This window comes from Triticum aestivum, chromosome 5A (genome assembly GCF_018294505.1).
Source record: "Triticum aestivum cultivar Chinese Spring chromosome 5A, IWGSC CS RefSeq v2.1, whole genome shotgun sequence".
NCBI lineage: Eukaryota > Viridiplantae > Streptophyta > Magnoliopsida > Poales > Poaceae > Triticum > Triticum aestivum.
In genome coordinates this window covers 470,946,136-470,967,587 of record NC_057806.1, presented here as the reverse complement: position 1 = coordinate 470,967,587, position 21,452 = coordinate 470,946,136, and positions in this window count along the sequence as shown.

Here is a 21,452-nt window from a genome sequence, read left to right as displayed (position 1 = left end):
ATCATAGGATGGTAACACATCATTGGATAATAATATGAAGCACAAAGCACCATGTTCTAGTAGAGGGTACAACGGGTTGCGGGAGAGTGGGCCGCTGTAGATAGATGGGGGAAGGTGATGAAGATGTTGGTGAAGATGACAGAGGTGTTGGTGTAGATCGCCGTCAGACGATGATGGCCCCAGCGGTGTTCCGGCGCCACCGGGAGAGAGGGGGAGAGGGCCCCCTTCTTATTCTTCTTCCTTGACCTTCTCCCTAGATGGGAGAAGGGTTTCCCCTCTGGTCCATGGCCTCCATGGCGGTGGAGGGGCGAGAGCCCCTCCGAGATTGGATATGTCTCTCTGTCCCTCTCTGTTTCCGCATTCCAGATTCTTCCCTTTCACCGTTTCTTAAATTCCCGGAGATTCGTCACTCCGTTTGAGCTGAATTTTGGACACGATTTTTATCCGGATATTAGATTTCTTGCGGCGAAAGAAGGGAACTAACTGCCTTACGGGGTGGCCACGAGGGCTCAGGGCGCACCTGACCCCCTAAGGTGCGCCGCCTGCCTCGTGGCCCCCTCGGGCATCGTCTCGCGTTGATTCTTCTTCCCAAAAATCACATATATTCCAAAAAAATCTCCGTCAGTTTTCATCCCGTTTGGACTCCGTTTGATATGGATTTTCTGCGAAACAAAAAACATGCATCAAACAGGAACTGGCACTGAGAAATGGATCAATATGTTAGTCCCAAAAATAGTATAAAAAGTTGCCAAAAGTATATGAAAGTTGTAGAATATTGGCATGGAACAATCAAAAATTATAGATACAACGGAGACATATCATGCAACAAGGTGGCCCAATCCTTTTTGTAGCAAAGGACAAGCCTGGACAAACTCTTATATAAAGGAAAGCGCCCCCGAGGACACATGGAAATTATCGTCAAGGTAGTTTTCATCATGCACATATGATTCGCGTTCGTTACTTTGATAATTTGATATGTGGGTGGACTGGTGCTTGGGTATTTCCCTTACTTGGACAAGCATCCCACTTATGATTAACCCCCCTCGCAAGCATCTGCAACTAGGAAAGAAGAATTAAGGTAAACCTAACCATAGCATGAAACATATGGATCCAAATTAGCCCCTTACGAAGCAACGCATAAACTAGGGTTTAAGCTTCTGTCACTCTAGCAACCCATCATCTACTTATTACTTCCCAATGCCTTCCCCTAGGCCCAAACAATGGTGAAGTGTCATGTAGTTGACGTTCACATAACACCACTAGAGGAAAGACAACATACATCTCATCAAAATATCGAACGAATACCAAATTCACATGACTACTTATAACAAGACTTCTCCCATGTCCTCAGGAACAAATGTAACTACTCACAAATCATATTCATGTTCATAATCATAGGGGTATTAATGTGCATAAAGGATCTGAACATATAATCTTCCACCTAATAAACCAATTGGCATCAACTACAAGGAGTAATCAACACTACTAGCAACCCACAAGTACCAATCTGAGGTTTTTAGACAAAGATCGGATACAAGAGATGAACTAGGGTTTGAGAGGAGATGGTGCTGGTGAAGATGTTGATGGAGATTGACCCCCTCCTGATAAGAGGATCGATGGTGATGACGATGGTGATGATTTCCCCCTCCCGAGGGGATGTTTCCCCGGCAGAACAGCTCCGCCAGAGCCCTAGATTGGTTCCGCCAAGGTTCCGCCTCGAGACGGCGGCGCTTCATCCCGGAAGCTTCCTTCTAATTTTCCCAGGGAAAAAGACACCTTATACCAGAAGATGGGCATCGGGGGGCTTCCAGGTGGCCCATGATAACCCACAAGTATAGGGGATCGCAACAGTTTTCGAGGGTAGAGTATTCAACCCAAATTTATTGATTCGACACAAGGGGAGCCAAAGAATATTCTCAAGTATTAGCAGCTGAGTTGTCAATTCAACCACACCTGGAAACTTAATATCTGCAGCAAAGTGTTTAGTAGCAAAGTAATATGATAGTAGTGGTAACAGTAGAAAAAGGTAACATTAGTAAAAGTAATGTTTTTGGTATTTTGTAGTGATGATAGCAATAGCAATGGAAAAGTAAAAAAGTGAAGAACAATATATGGAAAGCTCGTAGGCAATGGATCGGCGATGGAGAATTATGACGGATGTGGTTCATCATGTAACAGTCATAACCTAGGGTGACACAGAACTAGCTCCAGTTTGTCAATGTAATGCAGACATGTATTCCGAATATAGTCATACGTGCTTATGGAAAAGAACTTGCATGACATCTTTTGTCCTACCCTCCCGTGGCAGCGGGGTCCTAGCAGAAACTAAGGGATATTAAGGCCTCATTTTAATAGAGTACCAGACCAAAGCATTAACACATAGTGAATACATGAACTCCTCAAACTACGGTCATCACCGGTAAGTATCCCGATTATTGTCACTTCGGGGTTAACGGATCATAACACATAATAGGTGACTATAGACTTGCAAGATAGGATCAAGAACTCTCATATATTGATGACAACATAATAGGTTCAGATCTGAAATCATGGCACTCGGGCCCTAGTGACAAGCATTAAGCATAGCAAAGTCATAGTAACATCAATCTCAAAACATAGTGGATACTAGGGATCAAACCCAAACAAAACTAACTCGATTACATGATCGATCTCATCCAACCCATCACCGTCCAGCAAGCCTACGATGGAATTACTCACACACGGCAGTGAGCATCATGAAACTGGTGATGGAGGATGGTTGATGATGACGATGGCGACGGATTCCCCTCTCCGGAGCCCCGAACGGACTCCAGATCAGCCCTCCCGAGAGGTTTTAGGGCTTGGCGGCGGCTCCGTATCGTAAAACGCGATGAATTCTTCTCTCCAGTTTTTTCTCCCTGAAACCAAATATATAGAGTTGGAGTTGAGGTCGTAGGAGCTCCACGGGGCCCACGAGGTAGGGGAAAGCGTGCCCCCCACCCTTGTGGACAGGTGGTGGGCCCCTGGCCTTCATCTTTTGCAGGTATTTTTCATATTTTCTGAAAAGTTGCTCCGTGAAGTTTCAGGTCATTCCGAGAACATTTGTTCCTGCACATAAATAACACCATGGTAATTCTGCTGAAAACAGCGTCAGTCCGGGTTAGTTCCATTCAAATCATGCAAGTTAGAGTCTAAACCAAAGGCAAAAATGTTTGGAAAATTAGATACGACGGAGACGTATCAACTCCCCCAAGCTTAAACCTTTGCTTGTCCTCAAGCAATTCAGTTGACAAACTGAAAGTGATAAAGAAAAACCTTTACAAACTCTGTTTGCTCTTGTTGTTGTAAATATGTAAAGCCATCATCCAAGTTTTCAGCAAAGATTATAACTAACCACATTCGCAATAACACATAGGTCTCAAGTTTACTCATATTAATAGCATAATCAACTAGCGAGCCATAATAATAAATCTCGGATGACAACACTTTCTCAAAACAATCATAATATGATATAACAAGATGGTATCTTGCTAGCCCTTTCTGAGACCGCAAAACATAAATTCAGAGCACCTTTAAAGACCAAGGACTGACTAGACATTGTAATTCATGGTAAAAGAGATCCAGTCAAGTCATACCCAATGTAAACTAACAGTAATGAATGCAAATGACAGCGGTGCTCTCCAACTGGTGCTTTTTAATAAGAGGATGATGACTCAGCATAAAAGTAAATAGATAGGCCCTTCGCAGTGGGAAGCAGGGATTTGTAGAGGTGCCAGAGCTCGGTTTTGAAATAGAGGTGAATAATATTTTGAGCGGTATACTTTCATTGTCAACATAACAACCAAGAGATGGCGATATATTCCATGATACACACATTATAGGCGGTTCCCAAACAAAATGGTAAAGTTTATACTCCCCCTTCCACCAACAAGCATCAAATCATGGCTTGCTCGAAACAACGAGTGCCTCCAACTAACAAGAGTCCCAGGGGGAGTTTGGTTTGCAATTATTTTGATTTAGTTTGCATAAAGCATGGGACTGGGCATCCCGGTGACCAGCCATTTATCTCGTGAGTGAGGAGCGGAGTCCACTCCTCTTGAGAATAACCCGCCGAACATGGAAGATACAGACATCCCTAGTTGATACATGAGCTATTCGAGCATACAAAATAGGATATTTATTTGAAGGTTTAGAGTTTGGCACATACAAATTTACTTGGGACGGCAGGTAGATACCGTATATAGGTAGGTATAGTGGACTCATGTGGAATAACTTTGGGGTTTAAGGGATTGGATGCACAAGCAGTATTCCCGCTTAGTACAGGTGAAGGCTAGCAAAAGACTGGGAAGTGACCAGCTAGAGAGCGACAACAGTCATGAACATGCATTAAAATTAATGAACACTGAATGCAAGCATGAGTAGGATATAATCCACCATGAACATAAATATCGTGAAGGCTATGTTGATTTTGTTTCAACTACATGCGTGAACATGTGCCAAGTCAAGTCACTTAAATCATTCAGAGGAGGATACCACCCTAGCATACCACATCATAACTATCTCAATATCATGTTGGCATGCAAGGTAAACCATTATAACTCATAGCTAATCAAGCATGGCACAATAAAGTATGATCTCTAGTTGTCATTGCAAACATGTTTATTCATAATAGGCTGAATCAGGAACAATGAACTAATCATATTTACAAAAACAAAAGAGGTCGAGTTCATACCAGCTTTTCTCATCTCAGTCAGTCCATCATATATCATCATAATTGCCTTTCACTTGCACGACCAAACGATGTGAATAATAATAGTGCATGTGCATTGGATTAAGCTGGAATCTGCAAGCACTCAATAAACATGAGAAGTCAAGGCAATATGGGCTCTTTTGTCAGATAAACAATAATGCATATAAGAGACACTTCAACAATTCAATTATGGTCTTCTCCTATCGACCCCCAAAGGAAAGAAAAGAAATAAAACTATTTACACGGGAAACTCCCAACAAGCAAAAGAAGAACATGAAATATTTTTGGGTTTTCTTTTTAATTACTACTGCAAGCATGGAAAGTAAACTAACTAAAAGCTACAACTAATTTTTTTGGTTTTTCTTAAGGTTAATTAAACACACAAGAAGAAATCATAAAAAGGAAAATAAACTAGCATGGATGATACAATGAAAAAGTATGAGCACCGACATCTAGCAATGAGTGTGTGAGCATAAATGTAATGTCGGTGGGAAATACGTACTCCCCCAAGCTTAGGCTTTTGGTCTAAGTTGGTCTATGGCCACGGCTGGCTTGGCGGATATCCATAATAGTAGTTGGGGTCGTACTGAGAAGAAGAGGAGGAAGACTCCGATTGCCACTGGCTGACAATCATCTCCGGATCCCACTGGTAATTAGACTGTCGTGAAGGATCAACTTGTGGTTCCGGCTCTGGCTCTACGGCTCGTGCAGGGTTCCGATAGGCGTGAATAGCCTTCAACGGAACAAGGTACTGGCCTACAGATAAATCAAACAAAGAAGGAGCAGGCAGGGTAATTGTCTCAGGATGATGTTTATTAAAGAACAATTGATATTTAAGCTCTCCTTCCCTATTCTTAACAATAAAATCATCTGCCACCATACTTTTATAATCTAGATAAACACGAGGCAGCGCTTTTTCTTCCTTCTCATAATGCCTAATAGGTATTTTTAAATGTGCAGCTAGGCGTGAAGCATAGATGCCTCCAAAGATGGGGCTCTTAACCATTTGGCAATAATTCCGCCCATACTAATAGAGTTATCACCGTATAAACCGCGGAGCAAAATAATAATATCAGGGATACTAAGGTTTCCATAGTTTCCGCGACCAATTAAACAATGACTAGCAAATAATGCAAAATAACGTAAAACAGGAAAATGTATGCTAGCGATTCGTGCATCGGAAACCTTCCTTGTTTCCCCTACAGTGGTAGTATCAATAAACCCCTCCACATCATCGCGATGTGGTTCTTCTGTCTTGCCCTCAAAAGGGACTAAGCAAACCCGACAAAAATCATAAAGTGACATCTCCTTATGCTCATCATATAAATAAAACTCCACCGTAGGTGGTGAGCTCCTAGAATGGAAATGAAAGTTTTGCACAAATATATTTGTGAGTAACAGATACTGATCGCATTGGTCGTGGAGGAAAGCGGTAAGGCCTGCATTCTTAGCCAATTCATGAAAATCTTCATAAATCCCGGCTGCTCTCAAGAAATCCTCGGAAGGCCATTCACATGCCGGAACCTCCGCGGTGCGAGGCAGATTATACTTAGGCTTCGGTGCCTTTTCCTTCGAGATTTGGCTCGATGAGCCCCTCAAAAGTCTCCTCATAATTTTTTGAAAAATTCTGAAATTTTTAGTAACTTCAAAATAAAAGTAAACCAAACTCAATTTTATTGATAGCAACTACTCCTACAAGTACCTAGGGCCTATATCATGCATCAAAACCACTTGGAACCATATAAATTTGACATGCAAGCTCAAGAACAGGGTCACCTAAGCAGCAAAAATTTGCAATGAATAAAGCACTAGAACAAAAACTAATTGGACCAATGGAGGAGTCACATACCAAGGAACAATCTCCCCAAGCAGTTTTGTGAGAGGTGCTTTGAGCAAGGATATCGAAAATGGCAGCAAAATGAGCTAGAACTCGTGCTTGAGCTGGATATTCGTGTTTGTGGGAGGAAGAAGAAGTGTGTGGGTGCAGGAATAAGTGGAGGAGGGCCACCGTGGGCCCACAAGGTAGGGGGCGCGCCCTCCACCCTCGTGGGCAGGTGGTTGGCCCCCTGCGGTGTTCTCAGTGTCAAATATTCTCAAATATTCTAGAAAAAATCATATTCAAATTTCAGGGCATTTGGAGAATTTTTATTTTTGGGGTATTTTTATATTGCACGGATAATCAGATAATAGACAGAGAAATATTTATTTTAATTTTATTTAATATAAATAACAGAAGGTAAAAGTGGGGTACAGAAGGTTTTGCTTTCTAGTTTCATCCATCTCATGATCATCAAAAGGAATCCACTAACAAGGTTGATCAAGTCTTGTTAACGAACTCATTCCGAATAACATGGGACCGGAGAAATTTCGAATAACACTATGTTACTTCAACGGGGATATGCACATCCCCAATAATAAGAATATCATATTTCTTCTTGACAGTAGGAAGAGGAAATTCAAAACCTCCAAATATATTTGATGGAATTTTTCCAATAGAGTTGATACTATGAACTTGAGGTTGTTTCCTCGGAAAGTGTACCGTATGCTCATTACCATTAACATGAAAAGTGACATTGAATTTAGTGCAATCAATAACAGCCCCTGCAGTATTCAAAACGGGTCTTCCAAGAATAATAGACATACTATCGTCCTCGGGAATATCAAGAATAATAATGTCCGTTAAAATAGTAACGTTTGCAACTACAACAGGCACATCCTCACAAATACCGACAAGTATAGCAGTTGATTTATCAGCCATTTGCAAAGATATTTCAGTAGGTGTCAACTTATTCAAATCAAGTCTACGATATAAAGATAGAGGCATAACACTAACACCGGCTCCAAGATCACATAAAGCAGTTTTAACATAGTTTCTTCTAATAGAGCATGGTATAGTGGGTACTCCTGGATCTCCAAGTTTCTTTGTTATTCCACCTTTAAAAGTATAATTAGCAAGTATGGTGGAAATTTCAGCTTCCGGTTTATTTATTTTATTTGTAATAATATCTTTCATGTACTTAGCATAAGGATTGGTTTTGAGCATATCAGTTAATCGCATACGCAAAAAGATAGGTCTAATCATTTCAGCAAAGCGCTCAAAATCCTCATCATATTTTTTCTTGGATGGTTTGGGAGGAAAGGGCATGGGTTTCTGAACCCAAGGCTCTCTTTCCTTACCGTGTTTCCTAGCAACAAAGTCTTTCTTATCATAACGTTGATTCTTTGATTATGGGTTATCAAGACCAACAGCAGGTTCAATTTCTAGATCATTATCATTACTAGGTTGAGCATCATCATGAACATTATTATTAACATTATTACTAGTTTCAGGTTCATTACCAGATTGTGTTTCAGCATCAGAAATAGAAATATCATTTGGATTCTCAGGTGTTTCAGCAACAGGTTCACTAGAAGCATGCAAAGTCCTATCATTTTTCTTTTTCTTCCTTTTAGAAGAACTAGGTGCATCTATATTATTTCTCTGAAAATCTTGCTCAATTCTCTTAGGATGGCCTTATAGCATGATCATTATTCTTACTATTCAATTCACTGAGCAAATCATTTTGAGCTTTAAGTACTTGTTCTACTTGAGTGGTAACCGTAGAAGCATGTTTACTAATAAGTTTAAGTTCACTTTTAACATTAGCCATATAATCACCCAAGTGTTCAAGCATATTTGAATTGTATTTCAAATGTATACCAAAATAAGCATTAAAATCTTCTTTCTTAGCCATAAATTTATCAAACTCATCTAAGAATGGGCTAGCAAAATTAGTAAATGGGATTTCAGCTTTATCATATCTATAGAGAGAATTTACACTACTAGGGAAAACCTTATACACAGAATCTTAGCAGTAGCGCGGTCTAAAAACATACGCTACTGCTAATTAGCAGCAACGACCTTTAGAAAAGAGCGCTGCTAATGACTGAGTAGTAGTAGCGCTCTAGGTGAAAAGAGCGCTACTACTATAATTGCCACGGTGTTGCCTCCAGGAAAGATATAGTAGTAGCGCCCTTCCCGTGGATGCGCTACTGCTCAAGAACTTAGTAGAAGCGGTTTTGCTCAAAACTCGGTGCTGCTAAGTATGACCGCAACTAATTAAGTTTAGTCCCATACTGCTAAGCAAACAAGGTGTTTACCACCTTAAATATGTTGCTTCTCAACCTATCTCGAGCACTTGCTCTTCATTGAACTATATGTGTATGATTTGTGGTTGCAATATGAATCCTCGCCTATACCTATATAGGTACAGTGAGGATTCATGTTGACCATTTAGATTATACACAAAAAGATCAATGATAACCAATGTATATTTTTGATGTTTGTCGGAGTAAATGACCATGGGGCTCCTTCTGAAAAACTTACGAGCTGATTCGGCCCTCAAGAATCCAAGACACGGGGCCGCCATCCCCTTGCCAGCTGTCTCCCAGGCCGGCTATCGTAAGGCGGCCCGACTTCAGCCCTCATGAAGAAAGCCGCGGGAGGGCCGGCTCCGAGAAGCCGGCTGCGAGAAGGCCGACTCCAAGAAGCCGGCTCCCACAAAGCGGTCAAGATCGTACCCTCGAATTCTGCATCCACATAACGGCGATGAGACGGGGCGTGGCTACAGTAAAGCCTGCCACCCCCGAATCCCGGAGCACGCCTGGCACAGTGCGCCGTACGGGTGGCCATGACCCGTCCGGTGCGGCACCGTTGCCACGTTGACCCTGATGTCATCCACGACGGGCTGCCAGCATGGCCCACGGGCGGTGGGCCCCTTCGGGCAGAGAGACACCCGAAGGTGGCCAGGCCTCCCCTAGTCGGCCCAAGATAGAGCCAGCTCCCCACTGCCGTCTTGCCACCTCCCTCGAAGAAGATGCCCCATTAAGGAGACAAGACACGGTGAGGCTACATCGATCACCCGCCGGACGACGGCACTATAGCCACGCCCACCTCGGCGAAGCCCTCGTCACCAAGATTGAGCAACAGTAACCAGCCCCCGACGAGGCCCTGGACAGTGGGGCCTGCCTATCGACCAAGGAGCCGGCAGCCGGTGGGACCCCCCAGCCGGCGGGCCCCAGCAGTCGGCGCAGAAGCCGGCGAGTGTAGACACAGACGGTTGGGTCCCACGCCCAGCCAGATTACCATTGTACCCCCAGGGGGTAGGCCTATATAAACCCCCCGGGACACCCATGCAAAGGGTTGATCCCTGCAAGTCTTAGACACCACATAGGGAGGAGAAGAGAGCAAGCCGTGTCCTTCTTCCTCCTCTCACCGAGCAGCTCAAGGAGCATCGTGTAGCTACTTGTTCATCTAGTGACCATGCGGAGACCCCGCAGAGCAGCAGTAGGGGTGTTATCTCCATGGAGAGCCCCGAAGCTGGGTAAGATTCGCCGGCGTGCATGTCTTCACCTCATCCCGTTTCCAGGCACCGGCGACGTCTTACTGGCTTCCCCAATGATAAGCCACCTATTGGCATATGTCGCACCTACCACCCGACATTTGGCGCCCACCGTGGGGCGAAGTGCACCGTCGTCTGGAGACCTGTTCTGGACGGGAACCCTCTTCCTCCCCCGCGAGCGCATCCAGCCCGGCATGCCCGATGGCGCTTGCCACGACACGCTGCAAGGCATCACCAACGTCTGCGCGGCGAGCGGCCTCGTCGATCTCCTTGACAAGACCCTCATCTCCGACGAGCTCGCCTCCGACGCGGGCACCGACCACCTCGTCAACCTCCTCGGCCAGCTCCACGTCTCCGGCGAGCCTGCTGTGGACTTGGAGTCGGTTGGCTCCACCGATACGATGCCTGTCAACTCCGACACGGCCTCACTCGACACTTTCCCCACCGACGTCGCGGTCTACAATGACCCGCTTCCCCGGGCCAATGGCTGCGACGCTGTCACCACCGAGGTGATGGTCATCGGCCATGGCGGCGCTTCTGACGAGAGTGCCCACGACGCCCCGCATGCGGCGGTCCACGACTTGTCCATTCCCCTCCCGGCTGATGCCGATGCTGAAGCACTGGAGGCTCGCCGCCTCGCCCTCCTCGCGGAGGGCCGGAAAATGGTTTCCATGAGACGCCTCACTGAGGCCCACCGACGTGACGCCGACCGCGCCGCCTTTGGCACGCCGCCCCCAGGCGGGCCCAGCCGGACCGACGTTCTCAGACAGCGCGGCGCTGTCATCGCTGATACGCTAGGAGTCGACCGCCCAGTCTACGCTACTCCACTCGAGAACCTGCGCGCCGCCCAGGCGGCCGTAGACGAGCTAGATGGACTGGGGGCCGAAGAACTCCCCCACATGACCCGACGCATCCAGCAGCTAATCGATGCAGCCGCGCAGCGGCACGAAGCCGACGCCCGCGCGGAAAGCCCTCCCCCGCGCTGAGATCACGGCGCGACGTCCCGGACGCCGACTACGAGTAAAACCCGCGCGCGGCGCGAGAAAGAGCCGGCTGTGAGCCGAAGCCGAACCCGAGTCTCCATCAAGCGAGACGCAGAAGGCCACCCCCGGGCCGTGGAGTGGCGGGGCAACCCGCCTCCGCCTCGGCCCCGTGGAGAGAGATATCCCACCCCACCTCCTGTTGCGCATCCGACTCTCAGCGGCTGGCTAGGTCGCCGCGAAGGGGTCGGCGAGAACGACGCCCGCCATCGGATCGACCGCCTGGCGCGATCCCTAGCGCTGGAAGAAGAAGACGATGTTGGCCCGCCTTGCTTCGGGCCCCACATCCGCGACGAGCCTTTCCCCAAAGGGTTCTCGCTCCCAGGAGACACGCCCAAGTACAACGACTCCGTGAAGCCGGAAGATTGGTTGATCGACTATTCCACGGCAGTTAGCATAGAAAACGGCAACAGGCACGTTGCCATGAAGTACGTGCCCCTCATGCTGCAAGGCACGGCGCGGACCTGGCTCAACAGCCTCAAGCCATACAGCATCAACAGCTGGCTAGAGTTCACAGAAGCCTTCGTCCGCAACTTCACCAGCACCTACAAGCGGGCTCCCAAGCCCAGACAGCTCTCCTTGTGCGTACAAGGCCCCGCCGTGTGCACTCGCGACTACCTCACGCGTTGGGCCGAGCTCCGCAACTCTTGCGAAGGGGTGCACGAGGTGCAAGCCATAGAATACTTCACTGCCGGGTGCCGAGAAGGCACCCTCCTCAAGCCCAAGCTCCTCTGCGACGAGCCGACTACCCTCGACGAGCTTCTGGTCATAGCGGACAAGTACGCCACCGCCGACTCCTCAATAAAGACCGAACTCCGGGTAGATGCGTCCGGGAAGGTACTCAACCCGGTGCCCAAGACGCCGGCTGGGGACTCTAGCCGATGCCCACACCAGAACGACCACAAGCGCAAGGGCCCCGTGCCACCCTCCACCAGTCGGCAGGTGGCCATAGTCGAAGACGAGCAGCCCGAAGGGCGGCCAGCACCCAAGAAGTAGAGGGGCGGCAAGCCGTCTTGGCAGCTGGCCTTCTCCTACGAGCAGACTCTCGACGCCCCGTGCAAGTTCCACAGCGGCGCGAAGCCGTCCAACCACACGACCCGGAAGTGCCACTGGCTCACCCGAATCTCCAAAGGCGAAGAGCTTGCGCCGCCTCCGCCTGCCGGTCCACCGCCTCCAGCTCCGCAGCCGCCGGCCGCTCGGCCCGCAGTCGGAGCCGTGCATGATGAGTTCCTCGATGAGCATGCCGCCTATGTCATCTTTACACGCCAGCCCGAAGACCGGCGCAACAAACACCAAGAGCACCAAGAAGTCAGCATGGTCGCTGCCAACCCCACCGAGCACATGCACTGGTCAGAAAAACCTATCAGCTAGAGCTGGGCCGACCACCCATAAGTTATGCCGTCTCCCGGCTCTTATGCGTTGGTTTTGGATGCCACCCTTGCAACGGATAGACGCGCCGCCCGTTTCTCCCGCATGCTGATTGACGGCGGGAGCAGCATCAACATCTTGTACCGTGACACCCTGGAGAAGCTGAATGTCAAGACAAAGCAACTCATGCCTACTCGGACTGTGTTCCATGGCATCGTACCCGGCTTGTCCTGCGCCCCCATTGGCAAGATCAAGATTGATGTACTTTTTGGGGACAAGGAGCATTTCCGCCGGGAGGCGATCTGGTTTGAAGTGGTGGACCTAGAGAGCCCCTACCATGCATTGCTTGGCCGACCTGCCTTGGCCAGGTTCATGGCAATTCCCCACTATGCATACCTCAAGATGAAGATGCCGAGCACCAAGGGCATCATCACCATAGCCGGCGATTACAAGAAGTCCTCCGAGTGCGCAGCAGCCAGCAGCCGGCTGGCCGAGTCCCTTGTGATTGCCGAAGAAAAGAAGATATTGGACCGAGTCATGGCCATGGCTGGCAAATAGTCGGCCTTGTCCCCCGATCCCAAGGAGCATGATGCTCAAGGATCTTTCCAGCCGGCCAAGGAGACGAAGAAGATACCTCTTGACCCCGAGCACCCAGAGAGGTTTGCCGTCATTGGGGCAAACCTAAACAGCAAATAGGAAGGCAAGTTCGCCGATTTCCTCCCTGAGAATTGGGACATCTTTGCATGGTCCCCCAAGGACATGCCGGGTGTTCCGAAGGAATTCGCCGAGCACAAACTACACGTCCGAGAAGACGCAAAACCAGTCAAACAGCCCCTCCGCCGACTGTCGGAGGAGAAGAGAAGGATTGTAGGAGAGGAGATAGCCCGGCTTCTGGCAGCCGACTTCATTATGGAAGTTTTCTTTCCAGAGTGGCTTCCAACCCGGCCCTCATGCTAAAGAAGACACTACTAGAAAAAGGGCTATAGATGGGATTGACACTAATGGCGCACCAGACAAGCGGTGCGCCATTAGAATATACTAATGGCGCACCACCTCCTGATACGCCATTAGAGTTGAAACTACTAATGGCGCACCTGGCCCAGGATGCGCCATTAGTATCAAAAAAAAATTTAACTAGTGCGCCTGTCCAAACATACTAATGGCGCATCCACACAGTGCGCCATTACTAGTTGTAACTAGTAATGGCGCACCTGCCAGAAAGTGCGCCACTAATGTTGTTTTTTTATTATAATTTTTATTCCCTTTTTGGCAAAACTACTAATGGCGCACTGTTCCACCGTGCGCCATTACTAGTTTAAACTAGTAATGGCGCACTGTGGGACAGTGCGCCATTAGTATGTTTTTTTTGCAAAACTACTAATGGCGCAGCACCAGAAGGTGCGCCATTAGTAACCTGGATTACTAATGGCGCATTTAGAGTTGGTGCGCCATTAGTAAGTGGGCAGCAACAAGATATTTTGGACAGCCTCTCCTACCCACACTCACTTTCTCCCCACTTCATTCTCTCCACCTCCTCCTTGTCTCGGGTGCCTCCTCTTTTTCACCTCATTTCCACCATAGATTCATTCAATTTAAGTGGTTAAATTACCTTGTTTTGATAGGTAAGTAAGGGGGGAAGCTATATTTATGTTGTTCTCCGTACAACAATGTGCACATGCACTTTTTATGGCCTAGCTAGATCTATGTATGTTCTGGTGTTGCATATGTTTGTGGTGTTGCATATGTGTTTGTGTTTGGAGGTGTACCGGTATTTGAAATGTGATAGTTGCCAATATTTTGCCGGAATGTTGATTCATTTCCGTTTCGGCGAGAATTTTGGCATTAAGCATTCTTTTTGGTCCTATTTTTAGGGAAAGTCATGCCAATTTTTTTCTTGGTTCTAAAATATCGTTTTGCTCTACCCCGCAGGCGACCATGGTCCGCATGATGACCGAAGGCATCGTGAATAGGTTTTTGAGGTCCGTGAAGGCCGAGATGCTTCAAAAGAACGAGACGGAGATAAGATGTCCGTGTCGAAGATGCAAGCTGAAGAGCCTTATTGCGGACCCGGAATCCGGGCAGGTGCGGGACCACCTGCTCTTGCGTGGTTTCATGGATGGCTATCGGTGGCAAGGTGATGAAGATGACTACCAAGTAGTCCATGGGGGCCGGGCAAGAAATGAGGAAGGGCAGCAAGACAACCACCGCGGCTCGGGCAGGCGAGAAGACGAAGAATCCCCAGGAGATGATCACGACGGTGATGCTGTACACAGTCATCATGTTGAAGATGCAGGACATGATGATGAGGAAGATGCCGGAGCAGACGACGGGCATGATCATGAAGATGATGATGCCGGCGGAGCAGACGACGCTGGACCATCGATGGGCTGGGTGCAGGACCCTCATATTCAAAAGCTGCTTCTGAAGGAGACGGATAACGCAAGAGCTGCCGCCAGAGAGAAAGCCAAGATGGATCAACTTGAGTTAGACGCGGTTACTCCATTGTATGAAGGATGTAGGCCCGAGGATACCCGCCTGAAAGTAACGCTCATGGCTCTGGAGATGAAGGTAAAACACAAAATGACCGACGCATGCTTCGACGAGAACATGTCATTCTGGCACGAACGTCTTCCCAAGGGGAACAAGTCCCCGACCAGTTTGGAGGAGGCGAAGAAAATTGTGTGTCCTCTGGATTTACCGCACGTGAAATACCATGTGTGCATGAACAATTGCATCATTTATCGGGACGAGCACGCGGAGTCTACCATATTTCCGATGTGCGGCGTCACTCGATACAAGAAGAGGAAGAAAGCTCCTCGAAAAGTGGTGTGGTACTTTCCGATCACTCCTCGTCTGCAGCGGTATTTCGCGGACCCTAAGGTAGCAAAGCTCCTGCGTTGGCACGCGGATAGGGAGGAGAAGAAGCGAGAAGCTGACGCAAATGATCCGGAGATAGATAAAAAGGACAAGATGCTGAGTCACCCTAAGGATGCGAGCCAGTGGCAAGTGTTGAACTTCGAAGACCCGGAATTTGAGAACGATCCAAGGAACATCATGGTGGGCGCGAGCACCGATGGAGTCAATCCGTTTGGCAGCCAGAGAAGCACACATAGCACATGGCCTGTGTTTGTGTGGATGTACAACCTTCCCCCCTGGTTGTGCATGAAGAGGAAGTACATTCACATGAGTATGCTAATTGAAGGACCGAAACAACCAGGGAACGACATCAATCTGTATCTAGAGCTGCTGAAAGAGGAGCTTGACATGCTGTGGAAAACGCCAGCCAATACGTGGGACGCCGCAGAGAAAGAATATTTCCCTATGAAAGCCGCGCTGCTCACAACGGTGCACGACTATCTCGGTTACGGATATGTCGCAGGGCAGGTGGTCCACGGATTTTCTGGATGCGTCAGGTGCATGGATGACACAACGTATCGCCAGCTAGATAGAGACCCCGGGTCTTCGAAAACCATGTTCATGGGACATCGAAGGTGGCTTCACGACGATGACCCGTGGAGAAAACACAAGGATCTGTTCGATGGTGAAACCGAACCCCGAGGACGCCTGCGTACGAGGAGCGGCGAGGAAATAGACGAGCTGTTGAAAAATTGGAAAGACTGCCCACTGCCGGGAAAGAAGCAAAAGGCGCCAGAGCCAGGAAAGAAGCGAAAGGCGCCAGAGCCGCTGCTGAAGGTATGGAAAACGAGGTCTGTTTTGTGGGACTTGCCATACTGGAAGATCCACCATGTGCCTCATAGCCTTGATGTCATGCATATCACGAAGAACGTATGCGAGAGTCTGCTTGGTACCCTGCTCAACATGCCAGAGAGGACCAAAGATGGGCCGAAAACAAGGGCAGACTTGAAATCAATGGGCATTAGGTAGGAGCTTCACGCTATATATGATGATCATGATGATGATGATGATGATGAGGCGAAGCAGGACACGGAAAGTCGTCGCAAAGGAAAGAAGGCCAAGAAGACCAGAAATGACTACCCTCCCGCGTGCTTAAGCCCCAAATATTCCATGGCCATGCATTTCGACCCGGACCGTCAGTCGAACGTAGACTACACAAATGTCAAGAAGGTTCTTGATGATGTTCTCCCCGGCTACGTCAAATCTGGAGGCACCTTCACCAGGCCTATTCGTAAGTACGGCAAGCACGTGTTCTCCCACAATACGACGTTCTGCTGCGTCAAGCAGCTACCTGGCGGCCAGAAGGGCGCCTACGACGCCATCCATCACATGCGGGCGATCGTACGGGACCATCATCAACTTCTGCTACCGAGTAGACTCAAATATTGGGCCGCGAGCGTGTCGGCAATCCAGGATGCAGACATCAGACAAGAATTCTTTCGCATCCAGTCGGAGTTTGCGGAAATCATCCATCAAGATGTCCTTCGTACCGCCGGGCAGTTCTACCTCAGAAATCAACCGGCCAATAGTGACATCGACACAATCCTACAAATGCAGGCTGACAACTCCCGTTGTTTCATGACTCCCATGATAGATGGCGGCTTCATCCACACTCCGGTCCCTTGAGTCGAGTCGAAAGCAGTGATGCTGTGTCTAGTTCTGAAACATCGATTGGCTCATGTTGTAATTAAACTTTAATGAACTTGTAGTATGTCTCTTTGGTTTCGAGAGTCGTTCAACTTAGATGTAGTCGATGCTATTAATGTCTTGCTTTTCTCTTCTGATCGTTCTGTTGCATACTTATATATTGCTTATGTATTGTCTGTGAATTGGTACTAATGTTTCGTTTGGCTACTGCATAGCGATGCCGTGGTATGTCGTGTACAAGGGTAAGGTTCCCGGATTCTACAACGACTGGGAGGAGTGTCGGAGACAGGTTCACCGATTCAGCGGTAACAGTTACAAAGGGTACACCACTAGGGCCGAGGCCGAATCTAGATACGCCCGCTATCTAGCGGGAGAGGGGAGGGAGCGTTGGAGGAACCGGATGAAGACAAGTTTCATCGTGATGATGCTCATCGTGATGACCGCAGCTCTCTTCTATGTGATGGTAGTTTAGATGATCGATATCGACTTGTAATGTGAAGGCAAACTCGCGGTCTCGAGACTTGTAATATAATGTTCTATCTTTGTTCGGTCTTTTCAATTCGGAGACTAATATGATGAATTGTATTCGGAGACTAAAATGATGAATTGTATTCACAGACTAATCTTCTATTGTATTTGATGAATCTGTTGTTGATGTGTGCTGTCTATATTTTGTCCAATTATACATTTTGTAACCTCTGCAAAAAACAGAAAATCAAAAAATAAAAAACCTAATATTCATACTAATGGCGCATCACATCATAGTGCGCCATTAGTATGCCAACGGATACTAATGGCGCATCATTAAACAGTGCGCCATTAGTATGCCGAAGTTACTAATGGCGCATCCTGTTGTCGTGCGCCATTAGTATGCCAAAGCACCTGTGTATACATGGCCCCCTGGGAGGCATACTAATGGCGCACTATTGTATATACTAATGGCGCATCTGAGGTGCGCCATTAGTATACCAGATACTAATGGCGCACCAGTGGTGCGCCATTAGTAAAATATACTAATGGCGTGCTACTAATGGCGCACCACTAATGCGCCATTAATGGCCAAATTAGGTGCGCCATTAGTAGGCCTTTTCCTAGTAGTGAGAACAACAAATGGCGCATGTGCATAGACTACACGAGCCTCAACAAGGCCTGCCCCAAAGATCCCTTTGCCCTGCCAAGGATTGACCAAGTGATAGACTCCACGGCCGGATGCGAGCTATTGAGTTTCTTGGATGCTTACTCAGGATACCACCAGATAAAGTTAGATCTGGCAGACCACCTGAAAACCGCCTTCATCACGCCATTCGGAGCCTTCTGCTACCTGACTATGACATTCGGCTTGAGAAATGCCGGTGCCACTTTTTAGCGTTGCATGCAGAAGTGCCTCCTCAAGCAGCTCGGCAGAAATGCCCACGTCTACGTAGACGACATTGTGGTGAAGACGGAGAAGCGCGGCACCTTGCTGGAAGACCTCAAGGAAACATTTGAGAACCTACGCCGGTTCCAGATCAAGCTCAACCCCGAGAAATGCGTGTTCGGAGTGCCAGCCGGCCAACTCCTAGGCTTCCTGGTCTCCGAACGTGGCATCGAATGCAACCCAGTAAAGATCAAGGCCGTTGAGAGAATGGCGATTCCCACCAAACTTCGAGACGTCCAGAAGTTTACCGGATGCTTGGCCTCCCTAAACCACTTCATCAGCCGGCTCGGAGAGAAAGCTCTCCCCCTCTACCGCCTCATGAAGAAGACAAACCACTTCAAGTGGAATGACCAGGCCGACCAAGCTTTTCACGAGCTGAAGAAGATGCTGGCCACGCTGCCTGTCCTGGCGGCGCCGACTGAGAAAGAGCCCATGCTCCTCTACATTGCCGCAACCAGCCGGGTGGTCAGCACCGTCATCGTAGTCCAACACCCAGAAGAAGGCCGAGCCCAGCCGGTCCAGTGGCCGGTGTACTATTTGAGCGAGGTGCTGTTTACCTCGAAGCAGAACTACCCGCACTACCAGAAGATATGCTACGGCGTGTACTTCGCCGCCAAGAAGCTGAAGCCCTACTTCCAAGAGCATCCCATCACGGTCGTATGCACCGCCCCACTGGCCGAGATCATAGGCAGCCGGGATGCATCCGGCCGGGTGGCAAAATGGGCCATCGAGCTGCCCCCCTACACAATCTTCTACCAGCCTCGCACCGCCATCAAGTCCCAAGCATTAGCCGACTTCCTCGTCGACTGGGCCGAGACCCAGTACCTACCGCCAGCTCCCGACTCCACTCATTGGCGCATGCACTTCGATGGGTCCAAGATGCGCACCGGCTTGGGAGCCGGCGTCATCCTCACCTCTCCCAAAGGCGACAAGCTCAGATACACGCTGCAAATTCAATTTGCCGCCTCCAACAACGTGGCCGAGTATGAAGCGCTCATACACGGGCTCCGGCTTGCCAAAGAACTCGGCATTCGCCGGATCCTATGTTATGGCGACTCGGACTTGGTGGTCCAGCAATCATCCGGCGACTGGGATGCCAAGGACGCAAATATGGCAAGCTATCGCTTCCTCGTTCAGCAGATCAGTGGGTATTTTGAAGGATGCGAGTTCCTCCACGTGCCACGAGCCAACAACGAGCCAGCTGATGCCCTGGCTCGAATAGGCTCCACTCGGCAAGCAATACCAACCGGTGTCTCTCTACAACGCCTCCTCAAGCCATCTATCAAGCCGTCTCCAGAGTCCAATTCCATCTTCGTGCCGCCTGACCCCGACGCAGCCGGCTCGAAGAACTAAGCAGGTGACTCGGGGACTTCGATAGTCGGCCGAGGGACATCAGCAGGCGGCTCGGGGACTTCCGTAGTTACGCCCGACCCGGGGACTGCCACACCCGGCTCGGGGACTGCGGTAGTCGGCCCGGAGACTACACCAACACAACAGGCAGTAGCCGACTCCAGCATTTCACCGCCCAGCCCGCCCGCCCTGGTCGCAGTAGCCGCATTGGCAATAGAAGAAGTCGCAGCTCCATCATGGGCTCAGTCCATCCTCAACTTCCTAATAAACCAAGATCTGCCGGCTGACGAAGTAGAGGCAAGACAAGTCCAACGCCGAGCCGGAGCATACACAATCGTCAACAGAGAACTCGTCAAGCGCAGTGTCACTGGAGTCCTCCAGCGATGCGTCGAGCAAGAGAAGGGCATTGCAATCCTCAGAGACATCCACCAAGGAGAATGCGGCCACCATGCGGCCTCAAGATCACTCGTCGCCAAAGCCTTCCGCCATGGTTTCTTTTGGCCGACTGCTTTGGATGACGCCAAGGGGTTAGTTAAACATTGTATAGGATGCCAACTCTTCAGCTCCAAGCAACACATGCCGGCTTCAGCACTCAAGACCATTCCCCTCACTTGCCCTTCGCCGTTTGGGGACTGGACATGGTGGGCCCATTCAAGACGGCGCGCGGCGGCATGACACATCTGCTTGTCGCCGTGGACAAATTCACCAAATGGATTGAGGCAAAGCCGATCAAGAAGCTGAATGGGCCGACTGCCGTAACATTTATCGCAGATATAACAACTCGGTACGGCGTGCCACACAGCATCATCACCGACAATGGCATGAATTTCGCCAAGGGAGCCTTGGCACGTTTCTGCGCGACGCAAGGCATCTGGTTGGACCTAGCGTCCGTTGCCCACCCGTAGTCAAACGGCCAGGTCGAGCGAGCCAATGGGCTCATCCTTTCCGGCATCAAGCCCCGACTGGTCGTACCACTGGAGCGTTCAGCCGGCTGTTGGCTCGATGAGCTGCCGGCCGTCCTCTGGAGTCTGTGCACTACAACAAATAAGTCAACCGGCTTCACTCCTTTCTTCCTCGTATATGGTGCCGAGGCGGTCATCCCAACTGACATCGAGTTCGACTCGCCTTGGGTAACCATGTACACGGAAGCCGAGGCCAAGGAAGCACGAGAAGACGGTGTCAACCTACTGGAAGAAGGCCGGCTGTTAGCCCTCAGCCGGTCCGCCATCTATTAGCAGGGCCTGCGCCGCTACCACAGTCGGAAGGTCAAGCCAAGATCCTTCCAAGAGGGCGATCTTGTGCTCCGGCTGATCCAGCGAACAGCCGGCCAGCACAAGCTCTCGGCCCCTTGGGAGGGCCCCTTCGTCATCAGCAGAGCCTTAGGCAACGACTCCTACTACCTGATCGACGCGCAGAAGCCGAAGGCACGAAAGAGAGACGACTCCGGCAAGGAGTCGGAACGACCATGGAACGCCAACCTCCTCCGAAGGTTTTACAGTTGAAATGCAGTATGTATCACGCTAACTTTTGTACTAAGTATGAGACAATAGGCCCCCCGAGGAGAGCTCAGGGACTGCCATCTTTTATCTATGAATGAAAAGTAT